Source organism: Podarcis cretensis, assembly GCF_951804945.1.
Source record: "Podarcis cretensis genome assembly, chromosome: 6".
Taxonomy (NCBI): domain Eukaryota; kingdom Metazoa; phylum Chordata; class Lepidosauria; order Squamata; family Lacertidae; genus Podarcis; species Podarcis cretensis.
The window spans coordinates 21,772,306-21,797,125 of record NC_137175.1 but is presented as its reverse complement, the minus strand read 5'-3'; the positions used below and the strand labels follow the sequence as shown (position 1 = coordinate 21,797,125).

Here is a 24,820-nt window from a genome sequence, read left to right as displayed (position 1 = left end):
ACTGAAAATCTGTCTTGGCAAATTCATCTGAACTCTAAGAGGGGCTATGTGCACTTATAAACCTTTCTCTATTAGTCAGCATTAGCTGCTTCCTGCTCATTTCTGTGTCATTTATTGTGCACTAAATGGAACAATTCTTGCTTATTAAATAAAAACGAAAATCCAACAACTGGTGGTAAAGAGAGAGAGAGAGAAGAGCTTAATTTTACTAAGCCAAATATCCTAAAATTATTTGTTCAAACTGATGGGAAGTCTCTTTAGGATAACAACCACTCAGCACAACATCTTCATCTTGAGTTCTCTCTCAAACTGATTGCAAAGATCAAATACCCTTAAAAAAATCACCAGAAAGAAACCAACTACAGATATCTATGTACAACTAAAATATGGAGAATTCTTAACTGTACACAAGCCATCATTTCAATGGAACAAGGAAGGAGACTTTCCCCTTACTGGTATTACAGCACTAGCTCTGAGCTGACAAAAGTAGATTTATTACTATACTAACAAAGATGATGGAGTTGCAGTAGGAAATGCATCTCTCTTGAATCCACTTACTTTATATACCTTACTACTGTAGTCCATGCACTAGTAACCTCAATACTGGATTACTGCAATGCACTCCACTTGGTTACCACCAACACATGATACCATCGAAAGAACTGAAGTGACTTCCCATCTGCTACTGGACTAGGCTGAAGGTACTTGCCTAACCTGGTATACCCCAGCTCAGTCATTGAGATTATTTGGGGAAACACTATTAGTTGTCCCCCACAGACCAGAAACACAACTTATGCTACTGAGTCATGCCATCAATGTAGTGCACCCAACACTGCAGAATTCCCTCCCATTAGAAAGCACGCAGGCACTGTCCCTACTAAGTTTCAGATGCCAGGTGAAAAGAAAATTAATTCAGGAAGCCTTTTCACCATGGATGCTGTTCTGATGTTTTATTCTTGTTCTAAATTTTGTATGTCTTTATTCGAGAACCAGATGAGATGAAAAGTGGTGTGTGTGTGTGTGTGGTCCCACATGGATACTGGAGTTCTGAAACATCTGGTTTAATCTATTTTATTCTTAGAGGAGACATTTTAGAACACAGAAAGCACAGTTTTCTTGAGTGTGCTGGAGATAGGGAGCATAAAATGTTCACATGCCATACTAAGCTTGATTAAACCACAATGTGTACCAGCACACACAGCCAGAGAACCCTCTTTACACAAGGCAAGGGGTTGGCTTAATATTCTTTCTGAATCACGGATGATTGTTTCTTTTCCCCCAACTAACCATGGATTGCTGCCCAGCCTTGAACCATGGTTTGTTGGTGGCTTTGTAATAATGGTATCTTAAGGTGAAGCAAGGGACGCAGGTGGCGCTGTGGGTTAAAGCCTCAGCGCCTAGGACTTGCCGATCGAAAGGTCGGCAGTTCGAATCCCTGCGGCGGGGTGCGCTCCCGCTGCTCGGTCCCAGCGCCTGCCAACCTAGCAGTTCGAAAGCACCTCCGGGTGCAAGTAGATAAATAGGGACCGCTTACCAGCGGGAAGGTAAACGGCGTTTCCGTGTGCGGCTCTGGCTCGCCAGAGCAGCGATGTCACGCTGGCCACGTGACCCGGAAGTGTCTCCGGACAGCGCTGGCCCCTGGCCTCTTGAGTGAGATGGGCGCACAACCGCAGAGTCTGTCAAGACTGGCCCGTATGGGCAGGGGTACCTTTACCTTTACCTTTAAGGTGAAGCAAACCATCAAACCCGGACCATAGCTCAATGCTAGTGCATCTGCTTTGCATGCAGAAGGTCCTAGGTCCAATCCCTGGCATCTCCAGGTAAGGCCGGGAGATACACAGGACCATTAGACTATTGTTCCATCTAGCTCATTATTGTCTACAGCACTGACTGGCAGAAGCTTTCAAGCTAGGAAACTTTCCTAGTCCTTCCCGGAGATACCAGGGACTGAATCTTGGACCTTTTGCTTGATGCTGTATTGTTTTTAATATTCAGTTGGAAGCCGCCCAGGGTGGCTGGGGAAACCCAGCCAGATGGGCGGGGCAGGGTATAAATTATTATTATTATTTGCATACAAAGCATGTGCTCTGTAACTGAACCAGGGCCCTTCCCTAAAACAGCTAAATACATACTGTGCCTAACTGAAAGAAACTGGTCGAAATACGATCTTTTTATTATTATATGATGTTGTCCTAACTCAGTTTAGCATATTTGCAAGAGAATGCATTTACACCAAAGTGCCACACTTATTATTCAGTTCTCAGAGCTCACCGTTTTACTTCAAATGGGTCACAAAGAAATCATCTGCAATTTAATTTTCATGTAAAAATTCATTTTCTGAATGAGTCAAACCAACACCATCCACATACAAGAAGGAGGCATCATCAGGATTGTGGGAAATTCAAGATTTGCTGAAGTATGTTTTTTTAAGGGGAGGGGAACTCTGATTGGCGGCGGGGGGTGGGTGGAAATCCCCTAGAATAGGTCAGTAAGGACAGAACATGCTCAGTGGTCATAGAACACTGAGTGCCTGTTTGGGGTGGATGGAAACCTACCAGGCAGTGGCGTAGCGTGGGGGGTGCCAGGGGTGCCGGCCGCACTGGGCGCAACATCTGGGGGGGCGCGAGTCCAGAGGGAAGGGACAAGTTCCTTCCTCCGCCGGGCTCCCCGCCGCCACCGCCAGCCTTGCACCCTAGCGCGCGCACGCCCCCCGCCGCCGCCGCTGCGGCTGCGCTCCACTCACTGCTCGCAGGAGGAGCAGCCACTGCAGCAGCGCCGACGCCGCCACCAACGCCTGGCCGGGCACGGGCAGCCTCCGCACCCCGCCGACATCCCCTCGGCCCAGCCACAGGCGGCGGCTGCTTCTGCCGACTGGGAGGGAGGAGAGCTCCGAGGGGCCTCGCCGCGCCCTGCTCTCCCCAAAACCCTCCGAGAGGAAGCCGGCGGGTGGGTGAGGGTCTCCCGGCGGAAGGGGGCGCCGCTGGCTCCGGCTCTCAGCGCAAGTCTCAGCCGCGGGGGGGGGGGGGGGGTCGGGCGAGGACGGAGCGCGGCTGGAAGCCCCCGGACCAGGCCGGGGGGAGGAGAGGCGCTCACCAAGCCCGGATCTGGAGCGCCTCGGAGCGCGGGCTCCACCTACAGCCCAAGGAGAGGAGGGGGCAGGGAGGCGCCCGAGGGGAGGGGGCTTCGGCTGCCTCGGCCCGCGGGGGCTCCGCAAATAATAAATTTAATAAATTCCTGCTGAGCCTTAAGGGGGGGTCCTTGGCTCCTTCGCTCGCCCCCAGCCCCAGTGGCGTAGCGTGGGGGGTGCAGGGGGGGCGGCCGCAACATCTGGGGGGGGCGCGCTCGCACTCGAGTGCTAAAATCCAGGGGTTAGGGGGCGCAAATTACTTGCCTTGCCCCAGGTGCTGACAACCCACGCTACGCCACTGCTACCAGGAGAAGAAGGAAATTCCTTGGAAAGGGTATGATGGGCAGAAACCTGGAAATAACCACTGTGCACTACAGGTTTCACTTTTGTTTCTAAATGTGGAACAATGGAACAAAGAGGCTGGAAGGGGTTTAGGGAAAGTCAACTGCCTTAACAGATCAAAAAGAGTATCACAAGCAGAAGGCAGGAGCAATCTAAATAAACCTTGCTAGAATTGCCACCAGCACAAGGAATTTGCTTAGAAAACACATCCATATCCAATGTTACTTCTGGTTATGAATGCTTCAGGTCACAAGCTCCCCTAACCCGGAAGTAGCTGCTCCTGGTTGTGAACTTGCCCCAGGATGTGAATGAAAATCGTGCGCCAGAGGCACACGCACAGTGGGAGGCCCCATTAGCGAAAGTGCGCCTCAGGATAAGAATGGTTTCAGCTTAAGGACGGACCTTCAGAATGAATTAAGTTTGTAACCAGAGGTACCACTGTATAAACAAGTAGCACACTTATTGCTAGAATACTTTATTTAAAAAGTAGGCCTTGCACAAATAAATTTGCAGTGGAGTTGAGCCAATGCAAGTATTTTTCTTAATTTAAAATGTAGTCAAGACAATGCATCATTCTATTACAGAACAAATAGTCTTCAGGATCTGCTTTTTAAAAGATCATGTAGGAGACACTAATGTTTTGCCCAGGCTACAGAATTCTGGCAGCAAATATCCAACAAGTTTAGAAAGCAACTGAGTGTTTCATTATCTCCTTAATCACACCATAAAAGTATAGCCTACTTCCAACATTTCTGCTTTGTGGTGAAAAAATATATTGGCTATATTTTTGCACATACCTACAGGAGGGTAAAAGGTAAAAGGTAAAGGTACCCCTGCCCGTACGGGCCAGTCTTGACAGACTCTGGGGTTGTGCGCCCATCTCACTTAAGAGGCCAGGGGCCAGCGCTGTCCGGAGACACTTCCGGGTCACGTGGCCAGCGTGACATCGCTGCTCTGGCGAGCCAGAGCCGCACACGGAAATGCCGTTTACCTTCCCGCTGGTAAGCGGTCCCTATTTATCTACTTGCACCCAGAGGTGCTTTCGAACTGCTAGGTTGGCAGGCGCTGGGACCGAGCAGCGGGAGCGCACCCCGCCGCAGGGATTCGAACCGCCGACCTTTCGATCGGCAAGCCCTAGGCGCTGAGGCTTTAACCCACAGCGCCACCTAGGGTGTGTTCAAAACAATATATCACTTACTTGGGAGGAAAACATGCAATATCCACCTCATCATGCCATTTCTATTCTCAGAGCAGCTACCTGGTAGATACTGACCTAAAAATAAAAATAAAGAAAGCTGTCAGAGTACAGTATGTCTGATGGGTTCTCTCGTCTACGCACATTTGATATACTGCCTTCTATCATTGCTTGTGCTAATGTTCCACAATTTGAGATTGGCTGCTCCTGCTTTGCTGGAAGCTATTAAGGACTATTTGTCTTTTCAAGCTAAATATTCAGACGTATTACATAAACAATCATTCCTAAACTACAGCCCAACTTGAGAAGTGCTGAGTCTGCAAAAAAACTCACCTCCTGCTGAGCATGCTTAGGATTAGCAGCCTCACACCCTTTTCACATATTCCATTGTTTGCTGTCAAATGCACACTCAGAAGAAGTTGCAGCCAATTCCAATAAATACCCTGGATGCGGGGGTAGGGGTGGCAAGTGGCCTGGGTGGCAGGTTAGCAGGGCAGTAAACAGCATGCTTCCTGCCAACCTAGCAGTTTGAAAGCACGTCAAAGTGCAAATAGATAAATAGGTACAGCTCTGGCGGGAAGGTAAACGGCATTTCTGTGTGCTGTTCTGGTTCGTCAGAAGCGGCTTAGTCATGCTGGCCACATGACCCGGAAGCTGTACACTGGCTCCCTCGGCCAATAAAGTGAGATGAGCGCCGCAACCCCAGAGTCGGCCATGACTGGACCTAATTGTCAGGGGTCCCTTTACCTTTTAAACAGCATGCTGCCCTGCCTCTGATGATGACACAGATGCAGGAGAGAGAGGAAGAAGTCTGGTGTGCTGCAGCACATGCTCAGTGACTGCTCTCTCTGCCTTACTTCCCCTCCATCTGTGCCTTGTGCAGAAGCCAGAGTGAAGCTAACAGAAGAAAAGGGTTTTCATAAGGATTTTAAAAAGAAATTGCAAATCACTGCAGAAATATGGAAAACTGAATTTAATATGGGGTGGGGTGGGGGGACGGACAAGAAACGGACAGAACCAAAACTGATGGCTCCTTCCATCCCTACTTCCAGGATTGCTTTTCCCACTTGGACCAAGAGAGGAAGGAGCAGCGACCAGGCAGTGTGCACTAGCTAAACCACAAGAAAGGAGAAAATCTGGTTTATCCTTATAAGTGAACATGGCCAATGAATTAGTCAGGTGGCCAATTGTCTTCGAGTGTTGGGAAGAAAATCTGGGAAGAAAAATAAGAGTGTCATATTTAGGGTGGCATGCCATGCTGCTCAACCCATACTAGGCAGACTGCAAAATTGTATTTTGTGCTTATGAAGAAAAATTCAGGTAACCATAAAATTCAGTTAAGCCACAAGGACAGCACAGCAGTAGTTGTACAAAGTAGCCCTCAGTGGCCTGCTTTAGCCATCCATCACTATTATTTGCCTGAGGCATGGGAAGAGATTATTCAATTGGGCAACAGCAGGAGTAAGCAGAGACCAACGCTTAGCACCAATTTCTGAATCTCTTGAGAAGAAAAGAACCAGGCAATGATGAGATTAGCAACTGTGTGGGAGTATCAGCGAATGAACTATGTTCCAGAGCCAACTAAGGAATCACTCAAATATGGGGTGTGGGACTGCAAAGATTAATTCTTTAAGGAAAAATCAGCCCCCTCTACAGTTCTCCTCTAACTGCCTGCCCTTTTCTCAGCGGTCACAATAAACTGAAACACTGGTAAACCACTTCTCATGAAATCATTGTTTTAAAAATATTAGTTATCTTGTAAAGTTTGATGAAGTCCCCAACATAACCATGTATGCTTAGGGAATGTGAGGAGCAATTTCCTATGGACCAAAGTGATTTTGAAAGAAGAGATGTACGAAAAACAAAAAAGGGTACCATTACCACTTTTTTAAAAATACAAGGTTTCAGCTGCATTAAGATACAAGCTGTGGTGTGCAAACTCTAAATCCTCTCATTAGTTTGAGCAGATTTGTGCTAAGAACATAAAAACTGCTTTGCTGGATCAAACCAAGGGTCCATCTAGTTCAGCATTCTCCTTCCATCAGTGGCCAATTGATGACATTTGCACCATACCTTTCCCCTTAAGATGCTTCACTTAGAGGCATTGAATCAGCAAATTCTTATTGAAATAGTAAAGCAGAGTCACAGTATTTCCAGAGCCAAAGTCTGTACTTGTACTTGAGGAAAAGTAAACTCTACGCTACAAGGAAATCCCTGTGTGAAATGCTTAGAAATTGCTAAAGGGGGGATTAGTTATCACTATAAAATGATGTCACTAGGTTGCAGTCAATTACGCCAAACTATGATGCTATTTTGTGACTAGTGAGCCTCAGTAATTTACAGTCATCCAAGGTGGGGGCTGAGGACAGAATGTTTGAGAACCCCTATAGATGACTGACTTAGTGCAGTCGAGTTTTAAACTTTTGTATAGTCCTGTCTGAAAATGCTCCTGGAGGAAAAAATGGGACTGAAAGATGTATATCATCTCTTTGTCCCTCTAAGACACAAGTGTCCTGGCATGTGCTGCCATGAAATAGAATGCTACCCAGAAGCAAAGTCTAGGCAGGTACAGACAAAAGCAACAGAAGATCTATAACTCACAGGAGCTTGGAGAGGACAAAAGAAAAAAGTAATGTAAAGAACTAAACCAACATGATACTTAATTATCGGACTGCTGAAGTGAAGGAATGGGTTTCCCAAACCCAAAACTGACTGTGCAGGCATTTTAAAACTGCACCAAAATCCCCATTTCTCCTTAGCTAAAATGCATAAACTTTAGTCGTTGAGCAAATGCAAAACAAGAACACAGCTCTCTCCCTTATCAGTTTGACGGCAAGACTGGCCTTGACATTACCAGTAAAACAGACACAGACATATCTTATGTTCTGACCACAAATGACGGGGAGACCCAAGTCTGGGACTAACGCAAGAGCATGTTCTTGGGAGTAGTGACCTTTTGCTCCAAGATAGGAGTAGGAACAGGAATATCCTTTTATGGTCAGGAGTGCAGGAAGGAAATCCCTTTTATGGTTGAGAGTACCAGAGCAGGAACATATGTGATGTCAACCTGCATACATAGGCTGACGTGGTTGGAAGGAGGGAGAGGGTGCCTGGAGGATATAAATACTGCATGAAACTTGTCATTTCTTTGGACTTGCTGTGGACTAATCACGCAAGTGCCTTCTGCTATCCGGAGAGCAGAATAAACTCTTTCTTTGAACCAACTCGGTGTCATTTTGACTTCCTTCCTCCTGTCCCGGAGCAACGCAGACCCAATCAGTGAACTCCAATAAGACTACAGAAGCTCATTAGATGATGCAAGAAATCAATTTGCTTATTTCTGCATGCTGAAAATGATATGCTCCTTGTTTGGAAAAGGCCCCAAGTCCAATCCCTGACATCTCCTAGTAGAGCTAAAAAAAGTTCCCATCTGGTCTGACACCCTGCAGAGCTTCTGCCACTCAGTGTTGGCAGTACTGAGCTACATGGATTACTGGTCTGACTTAGACAGCTTCCTGAGTTACTATCAGTGGTAGCTGGTGCCCAGTGGGACAAGTTGGGCAGAGATCAACAGCAGGTAGCGCCAGAGCCAATGACAGGCAGAGTCAGCTAATTCTGGTTTTGTCCCTATCTTTCCCTGGGCTGTGTTCTGCAAGGAGCAACACTGAGACTAAGGAAAAGGAAGCCCTGGAACAGGATACAAGGAAGAAGACAGGCAGGTGGGAGCTGGCTGAAGGCAGGCTAAGATTGGTGGGGACCCATTTGCCCTAATGGACCAACCTCTGCTTGTTACTATGCTTATACCTGTGCCACAACTACTCATTTTTTTGTCTAGGGCAAGCTGCTTTATGTATATCACTTTGGGACCCAGCATCACACAAACACACACACACACACACACACACACACAGAGAGAGAGAGAGAGAGAGAGAGAGAACAGATAAGATGCCTAAATAGGTATCACCGCTGGACTGCCCTCTGTTGAAAAGCAATTGGTCAAACTTGGGGAGGGTTTAAAGATGGGAGAAGGCAGCATAAGGCTTTTTCACACAGCATCAAACCGAATTTTGGTTCTAAGTGTGAAAAAGCTCATTGACAAAATGAAGTAGCTTATGGGAAGGGATGGAGGTCAAAATGGAAACTTAATATATTATGGTTTCATTTGTGCAGCCCACAAAGTGCAGTACTGAATCAAAATCAGGTATCTGTAATAAAGCACATGGTTCTAAATCTGCCAGAGTCCTGTTCAGAACTGACCAAATGAAGGGACCAAGTAAATGAAACAGAGAAAGTGTCAAAATGACAAAAGTACACAGGATTCTCGAATGCTGAGTGCATTTTGTATTCTGTCTTAATGGAAACAAATAATGAGAGTTCACTATAGGAATATAATAACTTGGGAACCACAATATGAAACGCCTTCCCATTAATTAGTGTCTGGTGGAAGAAGCTCAAAAATAAACCCGAGAGTGGTATGCGCACAGGATGGACACCCAACCATCAGGCAGACATCGAGACAGTAATCACAGTTAAGTATTTTCATACGGTAAAAGTCTGTTCAGATCAAGCCAGAACAGGACTATTCTTGGCTGATTTGGTGCCGTGCAATTCTGCTAGCCACATGCAATATTGAGGTGTCAAAGCACTGCCTGCACCCATCAATCACCCGCCCAAACACTTCGGCTCAGTGATGAGCATACTCCTCTCAACTTGATTTGGAATTAAGTTAGCATTTTCAAGTGCATCTTTGGAGAACACTTGGGGAGGGGAATCCTCCCCCACACAAGTGCTCTACCACTGATTCATAATGCTTTTGCAAAGTAATCATCTACAGTCCCCTCACTATTGCAAAGCCATTTTAACAAGCATCTTGGAGCAGATACAGTCTATGGCAAATGAGGTTTCCGAAAAGTAATGAAATTTGTTCACATTTGAGGTTACATCAAAACATTGTTTTGCATTTGTTTGTTTCATTTCTTTTTAAGCAAACAATGACAGCCCTGTTCCCTGTCAGTATCACACCATGAATGGATTAACCATTTCCCCCTGCACAATAGTCCCAATATATTCCACACACTCCTGTCCCAAACTGTTACTTGCTCCAGGAGGAAAGTTCTATCTCTGCTTTAGTAACTAAGTTTGGTCCAGGTAATACATGCATTATTATCCCTTTCTATTCTGTAGTGACCACAAAGCCATTTCGTTTCTTCCAAATAATTTCATACTGGCTTATTATTGCCTTTAAATCTTTTTATAAACACCTGAATTTCTGCAACAATGTGATTATTGTCAGCTCCCTAAAAGTGGCTCAGTAATACTAAAAGGCAAAGGACCTGACAGTTAAGTCCAGTTGTGAACGATTCTGGTGTTGCGGTGCTCATCTCACTTTACTGGCCAAGGGAGCTGGTGTTTGTCTGCTAACAGTTTTTCAGGCCAGCATGACAAAGTCAGCTTCTGGTGAAACCAGAGCAGCACACAGAAACGCCATTTACCTTCCCACCAGAGCGGTACCTATTTATCTACTTGCACTTTGACGTGCTTTCAAACTGCTAGGTTGGCAGGAGCTGGGACCGAGCAACAGGAGCTCACCCCATCCTGGGGATTTGAACCACTGACCTTCCGATCAGCAAGCCCAAGGCTCACAGGTTATCCAAGCTAATGTTATTCCACCTTTGTGCATACTGCTTTCTCCAGGAAACGTTCCTTAAATGTTAGCTTTCCCACATGTAAGACATGTGTACATGTTCATATGTTTTCTGACACTCTGCCAGATCTGGCATCACTGTCCACACCATAAAAGACAGAGTTTTCATACCACCAGTCCTTTGAAGTTGTCTGGGTTGTTCTCACAATGTATGGACAAATCTGGTTCTTGATAAAACACAGTGATTTCACTGACCTTAAGCAGTTATTCCACAGAGAGAAAGCCAGTAAATGAAAATGTAGTCTTGCTGAATGTTGTGATCTGTTGCAGATCCTTTATCTCCAGTGAGAACTGGATGGAAGCTTTTCCCATTGGAGCTAAGATTTAATTGGATTGCCCAATGACCCCAGTTTTCCTCAGGTAGGCTTGCTGTTACACATAAATTATTTAATAGCAACCATGATGTGAGCTTGCAGTTTAATCCACTGTGCAATTATTTAACCAAACATTTGGCAAATGACCCACGGCTGTTAATATGAAAAACATGAAGAGATGGGTCCAGAATTGTTCAAGAGATTATAGCATGGGAGTTAATTGGAGTTATGGCACTTCTTTCTGCAGCGCAGTGCTGGAGCGCTTGTTCAACAAAACCAAGACAAATCCCAATTCAACAGGAGTGCTCAGGAAAAAAAAGGTAAAAGGGACAAATCAAGTATGTAAAATAGTCTTGGGCATTCTTCACTGATGTGAAAAGAATATAACGAATGCTTCATTGCTCAAAGGGAGAATATTTCATTCTTGCCAGGGGACAGGTTTACAAAGGATGATATTTACATTTTCCTGCAACCTCTAATTTTCCCATTCATCATTTGCCAGAGCCTGAAGAACTTACGCAGTGCGTGGAATGTTTGCATATGCTTAATGATCCTTTTACCAAACAAATGCCTCAGATGCAAATGAGGAAATTAGTTAATATTGCTGATGCTGCTACTTTAGATCCATTAATATCACACCACGTCTCTGATTTACACAGGCCTGGATAATGGCGTGAAGGCACAAGATGTTACAACTGCCTAAGCCAAGCAGATCTGGCCATGTTAGCTGCCTGGATAGGAGACCACCTGAGAACTATGTGCACACCATTCTCAGCAATTTTGAGGAAGGATTTAAGTGAAACAAACAAATCCTGCCACAAGTTATGGAGAAGAAACCTCCCATTTGTGATACTTGTTCCAAGTTAGAGGATCAGGGTCACACAATGAAGCACAGTACACAAGCTAATATAGAAAAGACGTAAAAGGATGGGGAAAGACCACAGCTCAGTAGCAGAGCACAAACTCTGCATAGAAAAGGTCCCTCAATCAACACCTGACATCTCCAGATAGGACTGGGAAGGACTCCTGCCTCAAACCCTGGAGACTCTACTGCAAGTTAGTGTTGACAATAATGACTAGATGGACCAATAATCTGACTTGGTACAAAGCACCTTCCAATGCAGGCCCAGCCCACCCATGAGGCAGAATAAGGCAGCTGCCTCAGGCAGCAGAATCCCATGGGCCTGCTGTGCTGCCAGAGAAGCAAGGAGATGCAGTGGTAGCAGCTTCTGGTAAGATCATCTGCTCTGCTGTCCCCATAGGGACTGAGATGTAGGTGAAGAGATGTATGATGCTGAGACATTGGGATGACCTTTACTATTTGGTCCTATCACTATATGAATTCTGCCATGCAGGAATGCATGGAGCATTGGAAAGGTACAGCTAGAAATTACTAGTGTTACTGAGATGGGGAAGGTTTCTTGACTGGTATTTGTATTTTGTGCCTGCTGTTTGCTTCAATGTATTTTATTCTTCTTCTATTAGTTTAACGGGGTGAGCTCCCATTGCTAGGTCCCAGCTCCTGCCCACCTAGCAGTTCGAAAGCACGTCAAAGTGCAAGTAGATAAATCCGGCGGGAAGGTAAACGGCGTTTCCGTGTGCTGCTCTGGTTTCACCAGAAGTGGCTTAGTCATAGAATCATAGAATCATAGAGTTGGAAGAGACCACAAGGGCCATCGAGTCCAACCCCCTGCCAAGCAGGAAACACCATCAGAGCACTCCTGACATATGGTTGTCAAGCCTCTGCTTAAAGACCTCCAAAGAAGGAGACTCCACCACACTCCTTGGCAGCAAATTCCACTGTCGAACAGCTCTTACTGTCAGGAAGTTCTTCCTAATGTTTAGGTGGAACCTTCTTTCTTGTAGTTTGGAACCATTGCTCCGTGTCCGCTTCTCTGGAGCAGCAGAAAACAACCTTTCTCCCTCCTCTATGTGACATCCTTTTATATATTTGAACATGGCTATCATATCACCCCTTAACCTCCTCTTCTCCAGGCTAAACATGCCCAGCTCCCTTAGCCGTTCTTCATAAGGCATCGTTTCCAGGCCTTTGACCATTTTGGTTGCCCTCCTCTGGACACGTTCCAGTTTGTCAGTGTCCTTCTTGAACTGTGGTGCCCAGAACTGGACACAGTACTCCAGGTGAGGTCTGACCAGAGCAGAATACAGTGGCACTATTACTTCCCTTGATCTAGATGCTATACTCCTATTGATGCAGCCCAGAATTGCATTGGCTTTTTTAGCTGCCGCGTCACACTGTTGGCTCATGTCAAGTTTGTGGTCAACCAAGACTCCTAGATCCTTTTCACATGTACTGCTCTCAAGCCAGGTGTCACCCATCTTGTATTTGTGCCTCTCGTTTTTTTTGCCCAAGTGCAATACTTTACATTTCTCCCTGTTAAAATTCATCTTGTTTGTTTTGGCCCAGTTCTCTAATCTGTCAAGGTCGTTTTGAAGTGTGATCCTGTCCTCTGGGGTGTTAGCCACCCCTCCCAGTTTGGTGTCATCTGCAAATTTGATCAGGATGCCCTTGAGTCCATCATCCAAGACGTTGATAACACTGTTATCACACTGTTGGCTCATGTCAAGTTTGTGGTCAACCAAGACTCCTAGATCCTGGCCACATGACCCGGAAAAACTGTCTGCAGACAAACGTTGGCTCCCTCAGCCAGTAAAGCGAGATGAGCGCCGCAACCCCAGAGTAGTTCATGACTGGACTTAACTGTCAGGGGTGCTTTACCTTTTACCTATTGGTTTAAAAGAATGTGTTAACCACTTTGAGTTCTGAAGAGAAAGAAAAGTGAGTCATAAAAATAAAATACTCATTTTGTACAAGCTGCAAACTATTATACAGCTCTCAAATCAAGAAATACATGTGCCACAGGAAGCCTAAAGGATGTACAATGTCTTTTCTGAACCATCTCACCTGGTGCTAGAAGTTAGGACCTCAATGAATCTCCAGTTGTTGCTCTATTGAGTGATAGTGCTTCAAGCCAATCCAGCCTTGCTAGCGACTGCACCTCTGCTCGTGTTCCTCATCACGCTCCCCCCCATCTCTTTACCAACCCCACCCATTCCACCAACTCCCCTTAGACCTCAGCAACTTCCCACTCTCCTTGGAGCATGAGCAGTGAACCATCTTGGCTCCACGGAAACATCTTTATCTGGACTGACCTTGTGGGACACATTTGATCTGTCAGTCTCATGGTGACACAAGAATATTGTGTGTAAGGTTCTTAAGCTGGGACTTACAAGGAACTCCAAAAAAAAAGGAGGGGTTTCCCCTTCATTTTAGAAGGGGCTTCCATGGAATCCCCTGCAAAAAAAGATGGAGGAATCTCTCTTTCAGTAGAAAATTATGATGCATACCCCTTTCTCAATGAAGGAGGGGTATACATCAAAATCCCCACTCACACTCAGAATTGAATTTTCCCATCATGTGAATAGGGGTTTCCATACAGCTCTGAATGGAATACCCTGCTAAAATGATTAGAGGGGATCCATTTTAGCAGAAGAACCAGTTACCCATCCCTTCTTGTTTTAGGAATGTTTGCATGTTAAAATGTTAAACCTTTTAAATGGAGGTGTCATTTTAGTAGCAGTTTCCATTCAGGTTTGCATGGAAAACTCTGCTAAATTGATGAAGGTGGGAGATGACATTTAGCAGGTGATTGTGATGCAAATGGTTGTGAGTCCAGACACGCTAACATGTTCAGGCATGGCAGGCAGAGATGGATGTGGGTTGGAGAACAAGAGGAAGACATGGGGGTGGAGGTGAGACCAGGAAACATAGGCTGGAGGAGGTGTGTGCCTCTCTCTCTCAAGATACATCTGCTCTGGATGGGGAAGCAGGATTCTTGCCAGCCCTCCTCCCTCTTGTGGAGAGGAGCACATTAATGGAATCCAGGGAGGACATCTGTAGGGCCAAAGGTTCCCCACACCTGATTCAGAGGTTATTTCATGCAGGTGTTCAACACATAAAAGCCCACCTTGGAGTTGCAGGTCAGACAGTGTAATTAATTATTACATCATCACTGTGCTTTTCTCTGTTTCATTTTCCCCTGACCTCACTGCTAACTGTTCTCCTCCTTGCAAAACCATGTGTACCTGTAACTCAGGATAACTTTTCATGAATCTGATGAAGCAGATTGTAGTCTACAAAAGTCACAATCAATTTGTTATTCTTTTAGATGCTGTAAGACTCTTTGCTGTTGTTTTCCAAAAGATGTGGTTCTTGTGCATCACCACTTCACTTTAGGAGCAAAACAGCACAAGTAACTAGGGATTTCTCTGAAGAAAATATGCTGGCGACAAACCAACCTCCAAAAGCACAACGTATCTGGTCATATGATACAAACTTAATTCATGCAATATATTTTTTCCTTCAACAAGAAGGATAAGAATACATACCTGACACTGAAGAGTGCTCTGCAAAGTGTTTGTGTTACCATTTAGTGTGTGTTTTTTCTCAACTTGGAGCAAATCTGTACATTTCCTGTAGTGCACACATTTTCAAACTTGATTCAGTGAGGCTTTTTTACATTAAAGAGAGGTGGGGGGCTCCTTCAGTTCCTTTAGGCTTAGTAAATCTATATTGTGCTTGTGTTCGTGGCAGCAAAACACCCTTACCTAAAGCAGAAATACCAGTTAATGTACATACATTAACTGGTATTAATGTGCATACACCTTTACTAGCAGCAGACACTGCCACCTAATCATGTAAGGTACACACCATTACAGGGGCTGGTATCAGTGCAGAGGCAGCAAGCTGGAACAGAAAAGTGTTCCAAGGTTACAGCTGGCATATTCCACCAGAAGGCAGAGGATGCTCCAGTGGCAAGTAGAGGAAGCAAAGTGTGAAGGTCAGATGCCCACTGTGCCAAAGACAGGCAGATTTCAAACTGAAATGTTAATAGAATGGGGAAAGAAAGAAGGAGAAGCTCAGTGTAGCAGCAGCTTGACTGAGGGTGCCACACACTTGCTGAGGATGTTCAGACCGAGGTATCCTAGCAGTGGAAAGTTCACTCTGAGAAACTACAGCTGCTCCACCAGTGTTTCCCCACCTTCTGTCTTGGGTTGCAACTGACAATTTGACAGTGGGAGAAGATTAATGCATTTAGATTTCTATTTGCATATTTTGTGTCCATGTATTATATTTCCAAGTATATTCTTCGCCTGTAAAAATTCATGCAGATTACAGTTTCAGTGGAGTCATTATTTTGTCACGTAGGTTACACTTTGCAATTTTCCAGTACAGATTTACAGACCAGCTTACAAGGAACCATGTGGCAAGAAAAGTTCATTTGAACAGCTGTTTTCAAACAACCAACACTAAAGTTCTAGCCAAAGGAAGTTAGCACGCCAGTGGGTAACCATTCTTGTTTTATATAAGTTTTTTATTATCTCCCCTCCCCGCAATTTAGCCTGTATGCAAAATAATGTCTCACTTTTCTTCACCTTAACAAGTCTCCAGAAACAAAAAGCATCTTCTGAACAACAGAACCTCAAGCTGCACATAGTGTGCACCTGGCACAGTGAGATATGGAGATCTGAAAGTAATAAGAGGATTCTTAGTCACAGTCTAATGAAAGCACAACAACAATCTGCCTATTACATAGTGCAATGCAAAACCTCATCTGCATTTTGAGAGGCCTCTTAATATTCCACAAGCAAAGAATTGCTCAGTCCCTGAATTTTACAGAGGAACAAGACAGCAGCAAAGCAAGAATTATAAGAAAAGCAATCCAGGAGTCTACTACAAAGTGCAATATTCCACTGATTCCACTGAATCATATTCCACTGATTCCACTCTGCACAAAAATGTATCATAATCCTAAAAGTGATTAAAACACTTCTGTTGCTACGTAGGATTAAAAGCTTGCCTACCACTGACAGATCAGAAACAGGATAAGCGGCAGAGACTACATTAAATACACTTAACATACAATGGGACCTTGCATGTCTCTGATCTACAAGCTATTCTGTCTCTAAGCCGTACATTTTTACAAGGCTTTCTATGTCACTGTTTATTTTCTGGAATACCCCAGAAGTTGAGATGAATACAGCTTTGAGCTCTGCATATATTACAGATGATATTGTGGTGGGGAACCTATGGCTGGGTTACAATCCCCACCACCCCTGGCCACTCCCCATATGATCACATTCAGTTGCAATGTGAAGTTGTTAACCATAATTTAAATGGCTCGAGTAGCTTTCACACATGCAACTCACCTTGGCTTCAGATGGTGGCTTGTCTGGAGAGAAACACACTACAAGTCCAGATGTAATACTAAGCCAGATGCTCTGTGGCTCACTCCCCCCCTCAAAAAAGCAAAGCATGAGAGTTTGGGCGGCATGCACAAAAGACTCTCCTCCCTGGAAGAGAGGGGAGTGGTTGTGGGCGGGAGCCTGAGCTCCGCCCCTAGCAGGGGGCAGTAGCCCCCTGCCTCCCCCACTCACCTGGCTGGCGCCCACGCCCATCGGCAGGCACCCAACCAGGTGCCTCCGAGGGGGCGTGTTCAGCAGCCTATGTGCTGCGGCGCCAGCCCCTCCTCGGCCTCATTCTCCTCTCCGTCGTCTCGTCGTGAGTCACACACATTTTCTTCGAGTCAGGAGTCATCGTAGGGAAGAGCTCAGCCACGAGGTTTGGAGTCGGGGGTGTTTGTGTGTGTGGAGGCTGTCAGGTTCCTGGCTTGCCTTTTTAAATTTAGGAGGCTTGCGTGCGCTCATTGCTTCACTGCTTTTAAAAACCTAGGCATCCAAGTTTGCCTTGCTGTCTTGCTGTGTCCTCTTTTCTGTGTAAAAACCTACATTTAACCTTTTATTTTCCCCCACTCCTGGTGCTGGATTTGTTTGGGCGTTTTAAGTGCGAATTACCTTTCTTAAGTGGCAGCTTGTTCCTTTGCCCAGCACATGGTCTCTCCAGCACCAGCGAGGTCTGAGTGTGAATGCTGTCTTTCTATCTCCCTTGTCTCCTCACTTTCCTTCCCCGGCCTCTGCCTTGGTGGCTGTGCATTTTATTTTAATTTTGGCCAGTGTGCCTGTATGTTTTTCCCCCTCTATTGCCCTTTGTGGGGGGCCGGACTATATTTTTTGGGGGGTGAATTAATTCCTATGCCCCACAAATAACCCAGAGATGCATTTTAAATAAAAGGACACATTATTATTATTATTATTCTACTCAGGTAAAAACATGCTGATTCCTGGACCATCCACAGGCTGGATTTAGAAGGCGATTGGGCCGGATCTGGCCCCCGGGCCTTAGTTTGCCTACCCATGATCTAGTCCAATCCCCTGCAATGCAGGAATCTCAGCTAAAGCATTCAAGGCAGAGGACCACCCAGCCTCTGATGAAATACCTCCAAGGGGAGTCCACAACCTCCCAAGGGAGACTGCTCCACTGTTGAACAGCTCTCACTGTCAGAAAGTTTTTCCATTATGTTTAGGGAGAATCTCCTTTCTTGTAAATTGAAGCCACAGGTTTGAATCCTACCCTTCAGAGTAGGAAAAAACAAGCATGTGTTAATTTTGGAACGTGGTATATTAATATCAACACTGAACAGCCTAAGACAAAACAAGTCTGGTCCCTGATTCAAGTTGACTGCAGTATAAATTTAAACACAACACAACACAACAGGTGGTAAATGCAATGAATTAAATTCAGTTGGGTGTGTGAACTAAGAGATTAAACCCAGTGGGTTTTAGTGCACTGCTTTCTATGAGATAAGGTATGCCTAACACATATCAGGCTAGTAAGGGGGTTAAGCCACAGAAGACATGGTTTTTGAAGAGGGATTTGAAAGACACAAGAAAAGCAGCATCATTTTGATGTTCTGGAAAGGAATCGTAAGCATAAAAGAGACAAAGCACTTTTAAGGAAGAGATCTTTGGAGTAGATGAGGGCAAAAAATCTGGAGTAACATAGGCCACAGGCAAGGGTTGTACTGGATGGACAGCATGCTAGGACATGCAGCTCAAAAGCACCCATGGCACACCTTCGCCGTTCTTGCTGCACCACTGATGTAACACACCATAGTTCTCTGAAGTTTGTGGCTTCTTATCTCCAAATAAACTGTAAGTATGAAGCAAACCTTGGTTACCATTCATGGTTTGTTTGGGAGAAACCAATGACAAGCCTGGGTTCAGAAGCCATGAAAAGCCTTGTTGCATTAATGCCTTGTTTTGTCCATGGCTTGGGAGCAGCAGCAAGAGTGGAGGAGGAGAACAGATGGTGGAGAACCTCAGGCACAAGGGGCTAAATGTGACCCTCCAGGGTTCTCTCTTTGGCCCTTGGAACTCAGGACACCCTCCTCTCCCACCCTGCTTTGCTCATCTAGTAATTCTGCATAGCTGAAATGTGTTCGATAATGTATAGAGGATAGAGAGGGGTGTTTGAGTGTGTGTAGAAAATTGTCTATGGCACAAAGACTAGTTTCTGACTCTGGCTCCAACTACCTGTTGCCCACAAAAGGCTGTCCTGAGGGGGGATGTTCCCCACCCATTTTTAATCTGTGGTTGGCATACAGACCACAGCACTGTGTCTGTAAAAGCCTGCCACCATGTATCAAGTTCCTCCTCCCATTCTCTATTAGACCAATTTCTTCAACCAAATAATCACTGAACCACCTTGGACTCACTTTTATTGCTTTAATGAAGTTTCTCTCCACACCCCTGCTATTCACTGGCAATTTCCAACCTCTTTCCCCATTCCTCCCTTCCCCAGTTCCCTCCTTCCCCACCCTTGGTGGAAACTAGATAGCAAGTTCTCTGGGCCAGAGATGCATCACTTTGATGCTCTGTGCTGTATACAACCCAGTACTGTTACCAAATGTTAAATATGAGGAGACCTCACAATTTCTTTGCGACACAATGAAAGTATCTATGACATTCTGAACCACAGAGAACATTAAAAGGGATGGAAGCTTCCCCCAGATAATTCAACCCACTTCAGGACATCCTACAGCTCTGATGGCTGGCTTCAAACATATGGAAGCTTCTAAAAAGTGCTTCCACGTGGCAGCAATCCAAGAAGAGGGAGGTAACATTTAGAAGTCCTTACACCATGTGCTTTTCAAATCTGGGAAGCATTTCCAAATTGGTGCCACTTGTTTCTAGTGGCAGCTGGCAGGCACTGGTGTGGAAGCTTTCTGTATTAGTGAAATAACACTGGTCCCAACCCAGAGGCTTGTGGCAACATAGATAAAAGAAAGAAAAATATCTCCATATCCCCAGTCCAGATAAAGTCCAGTCTGAGAGGAATAGTGGTACCTCAGTGCTTCTGAGGTAGGCACTGTCTTCCAGTGTGTGTGCTTTAAAAACTTCTTAAATGGCCCAGTGCTAAAAGGAAGCCAAGCCAGGTGGCTGCAGCTACCACTTTATTTTCCAACCATGCTTCTGGGCTCTGCCACCAAACATGCTACATCAGGATCCAGAAGCATTGCAGGGCAACTCAAGATGGTAGCAACTGCAGGAATTCAGCTCTACACTTCTCCTATCAATGCTGGGTCATGGATTATTATTATTTTTAATTATATTATTTTTATTATTTTTATTATAATGAAGTACTGACACCTACTGCTTATCAGTAACCTTGCCAGGGGGATGCCTTAGCCACTACAGTGGTGATGGAGGGTCACCAGAGAATCTTGCCCAGACTCCACTCAAACCTGGCATCACATAACCTCCTTTTAATTTTTTCAGGCTTAAAATTCCCCATGTATATTTTCCCGCTACAATTGGTGTTTTGTTTTCTGTTTTTTTACAGTTTTTATTGTGCTTTTTAGCAACTGCAAATCATCACAAAAATTCTGGACTGAAGGGCAGAACTGAAATGTTTTAAGTGACACATTAAAATAGAGAGCCAGTGTGGTGTAGTGGTTAAGAGCGGTAGTCTCGTAATCTGGGGAACCGGGTTCGCGTCTCCGCTCCTCCACCTGCAGCTGCTGGGTGACCTTGGGCCAGTCACACTTCTTTGAAGTCTCTCAGCCCCACTCACCTCACAGAGTGTTTGTTGTGGGGGAGGAAGGGAAAGGAGAATGTTAGCCGCTTTGAGACTCCTTAAAGGGAGTGAAAGGTGGGATATCAAATCCAAACTCTTCTTATTATTATTAAAATAGTACTTCATATTCAGCCATGTGCAACGGCCTGATGTAATTCACAGGCTTGTTTACACATTGCCTGAAAAGTGATGACATCCTGGAGAAGTATCATTTCTAGTTACACAATGAGATACCCAAGTTTGTAACCCTGAAACCATCAACCCACTACACTGGCAAGGAATCACAGGCTGACTCAGCCAAATATGTATGCTCATTATCTTAGGTCATATTCCTAGATCACTTGTGACTTCCAGCTTGGACTACTTTTAAATGTAGCCTCCTGGCCCAGGAAGTGACTAAAATATTAAATATTGCACTTTATAAGTTGTTTGCTTTGTCTTTAAATGTGTCAGTGGAACAATGTACACAGCAAGGGTGAAAAACAATGTTTCAATTCCACTTTCTCTCTCTCTCTTTTTAAGGGACTTATTCTTGTACAGTACTAGCAACTGGACTCTGTAGCGGTGGATTTCTCTATCTAGTGTTAATTCCCTGGAACAGGTGGAAAGCGCAAGTTGTTAGAGGGGGGTGAGCCAACAGAGCTGTCAATCACAGTTCTCCACCCATGGCTTCACACCAAACAAAGCATGCAAGAATTTTTTTCAGTGTATTTCTATATGCAGAACAATCCCTTGGCAAGTCCCTCACCCTCCGCTTTCCTCTAGGGTATAACAGTGCAATCCAATGTATGCGTACTGAGAGTTAAGTCCTGCTGAATTTTATGGGATGTGTACAGGATAAGAGACCAGTGATATAGATAGGATGTACATTGGGAAACACAGGAAAGCTCTGCCACTGTAGATGCACTGGAATATCCCAATCAGCACAAGAGTACAAGAGATCCTTCAGTTATATTCTAATAAAGTAATTCTATATTGTTCCTATAGGTCATATACAACAAATCAACAGAAATGCTGAACATAAAAAGCCCTACTAAATACGTTCTGCAAACACATGTGGCAAAGTGTACTTTTATCCCTCCCTCATTGCTTGTTCTTCACACAAAAGTCTCAGAATACTTGGACGTTCACGTCAGTATGCTGTGTCCAAGAAATTGAGGTTTACCTGAGAAATAAGCCCTATTGTACTGTTTGGGATTTACTTTTGAGTAGACCTGCATAGCTTTGCATTGTCAGGCTGTGAACCAAGGATGCTTAACTCATATTTTGTTTTGTTTTTTACTTTCTTTAGTATTTTGGTTTTATGCCTGTTTTTAGACAAACTGCACAGGAAGATGGTGGACAAACCTTCATCAGTGTTTTTAAAACAGGGGCTGGATACAGCAGTGAATTATCTGCCTAACAAAGGATTGGACAAGAAGACCCTTCTAACTCTACAATTCTATGCGATTCTTACCATAAGTGTACATTGCTTTATGCACCCGGAGTAGAAAATTGTATGTATGTATGTATGTGTATATATATATATATATATATATATATATATATATAATTGCATATATATACTGAAACAAAACAAAATTAATAGAAATAACAAACATTTCGTAGGTGTGCCACACATTCATCTGTTCCACTTTGTAATTCCACAACTGGTAATTCTCAACTGAACTGTGTGAACCAACTGCAGTGAAACAGTTTATAAAGAAGTGATATGAAAGTTTTGTCTTTGATGTTTTGATCTGGGTGGCTCCTTCCCACTTTTGCATCACTTCTTGATGTTGCAGTCATCAGGTGATGTACATGCATGTCCAAACAGGCCTTTAATCACACCCAGATCTGTGGGAACCCATAGGTTTCTTGACTTGGTGGAACAGTGTCATATTGACATGCTCAAGGTCTTGACTCCATACAACACACTAGGATGCAACTCAGGTTAGCTGGACAAACCTGATGCTCACAATCTACCCTTAATCACCACTGGCTAAAATTACCTTATCACATAGGCAAATCCATTCAGCAACCTTGGAGGAGATATGAAACTAGCGTGTGTGCTGGGTCAATGCTTTTCAATCCCTGCTGGCTGAAAGCCATTTCTCTATCTCGAGCACACAGGGTTCCCAATGCTTAGTGACAGTTCACAGGGAACAATCGCAATGAATTTACCTGCACCTGTTGACGCAGTCTGCAGCATATATACAAGTCTCAATAGATTGTGACAGAACATTTCAAATGGTATGACATACGGGCTGCAACCAGGATTCAAACCTGCCAAATACTGACACGACAGGAGGCAGGCAAAAACCATTCTGCATGGGCTTCTGCACCTCTTTTTTAATATTAATTCAAATGTCCCTCACATTAATAAGGCAATGAGGAGGGTGAAGACCTGCCTACAATGTCCTGATACAACAGTTGGGGAGCGGTGTCAACCAAGGCTGAAATCCTATACTCTCCTGACAGGAGAGGAAGCCGGAAAGCAATGGGTCTGACTTCTGAGGAAGCATTGATGGATTTCTGCTGCTTAAGACCTCGAAGGCTGTATATTGTCTCCCTGCTTATATGCAGAATTCATCATGCGAAAGGCTGGGCTGGATGAATCCCAAGCGGGAATTAAGATTGCCAGAAGAAATATCAACAACCTCAGATATGCAGATGACACAACCTTGATGGCAGAAAGTGAGGAAGAATTAAAGAACCTTTCAATGAAAGAGGAGAGCACAAAATATGGTCTGAAGCTCAGCATCAAAAAAACTAAGATCATGGCCACTGGGCCCATCACCTCCTGGCAAATAGAAGGGGAAGAAATGGAGGCTGTGAGAGTTTTTACTTTCTTGGGTTCCATGATCACTACAGATGGTGACAGCAGTCACAAAATTAAAAGATGCCTGCTTCTTGGGAGAAAAGCGATGATAAACCTAGACAGCATCTTAAAAAGCAGAGACATCACCTTGCCAACAAAGGCCCGTATAGTTAAAGTTATGGTTTCCCCAGTGGTGATGTATGGAAGTGAGAGCTGGACCGTAAAGAAGGCTGATCGCCGAAGAATTGATGCTTTTGAATTATGGTGCTGGAGGAGACTCTTGAGAGTCCCATGGACTGCAAGAAGATCAAACCTCTCCATTCTGAAGGAAATCAGCCCTGAGTGCTCACTGGAAGGACAGATCCTGAAGCTGAGGCTCCAATACTTTGGCCACCTCATGAGAAGAGAAGACTCCCTGGAGAAGACCCTGATGTTGGGAAAGATGGAGGGCACAAGGAGAAGGGGGCGACAGAGGACGAGATGGTTGGACAGTGTTCTTGAAGCTACAAACATGAGTTTGACCAAACTGCGGGAGGCAGTGGAAGACAGGAGTGCCTGGCGTGCTCTGGTCCATGGGGTCACGAAGAGTCGGATACGACTAAACGACTAAACAACAACAACAAGACCTCGAAGGGGAACCTGCCTGGAGGAGAACTGGCCAGGAAAAGCCAGGTCTTTCTCAGCATTTCTCCTGAACCTCGTCTAAAAAGGCACCACAGCGTGCCGAGAGGCGGGAAGCGAAGATTTGGCCTTCTCTCACCCCACTGTGAGAGAAGGCAGCAGCAGCAGCAGCAGCAGCAGCAGCAGCAGCGCGCCTATCCCGGCCTCGGTGCCTCAAGCGCAGAAACAAGGTCATATTTCCGAAGCGAGGGCGCGGGGCTTCCTCCCATCCAGCCGAGCCAATGAACTTACCTCAGGCGGCCCCCTCCCCGCCGGCGAGCGGGCGAGTTCTTCTCGCAGCCGAGCCAAGGCGGCGCTTGTTTGACTCGCCGACTTAAGTGGACGCGAGCGGAGACGGAGGCGGGGCCGGCGGCGCTTGGCCCGGCAACAGAGCCCGCGCGAGCGGCATGGGCGCCCCCTCAGCCCGAAGCGAAGGTCCGCGCGAGCCGAGGCGCGGGCAAGGCGAGGCGAAGCGGCGCTCGCGCCCTGCAGGACCACACAGCTGCTTCTTGGACTCGCTCCCGCCCTCCCTGGCGGCCTGCGCTGCGCGGGGGGCTCCCGGCCAGTCAGCCAGAGAGCGCGCGCGGGACGCGCCGGAGGAGAGAATACCTTGAACCATCTGTTGCAAAGCGCCTCCTTTCCTCCGGGGCCGCAGAGGGGCCTCCGCGTCCGACTCCCTCT

The 24,820-nt window shown here is 45.4% G+C and overlaps 1 protein-coding gene across 1 annotated transcript in view; it reads right to left on the bottom strand.

Annotated features, from left to right (window-relative positions):
* SULF2 (sulfatase 2) overlaps window positions 1–24,531 on the bottom strand; it is a 280,685-nt gene extending 256,154 nt beyond the window's left edge. The window contains exons 1-2 of the mRNA XM_079979106.1: window positions 24,392–24,531; window positions 4,668–4,742 (exon numbers count right to left, since the gene is read on the bottom strand). The gene's annotated coding sequence lies outside the window, so the exon portion shown is untranslated. The remainder of the gene's footprint in view (window positions 1–4,667; window positions 4,743–24,391) is intronic.
* Between the last annotated feature and the right edge of the window lie 289 nt (window positions 24,532–24,820).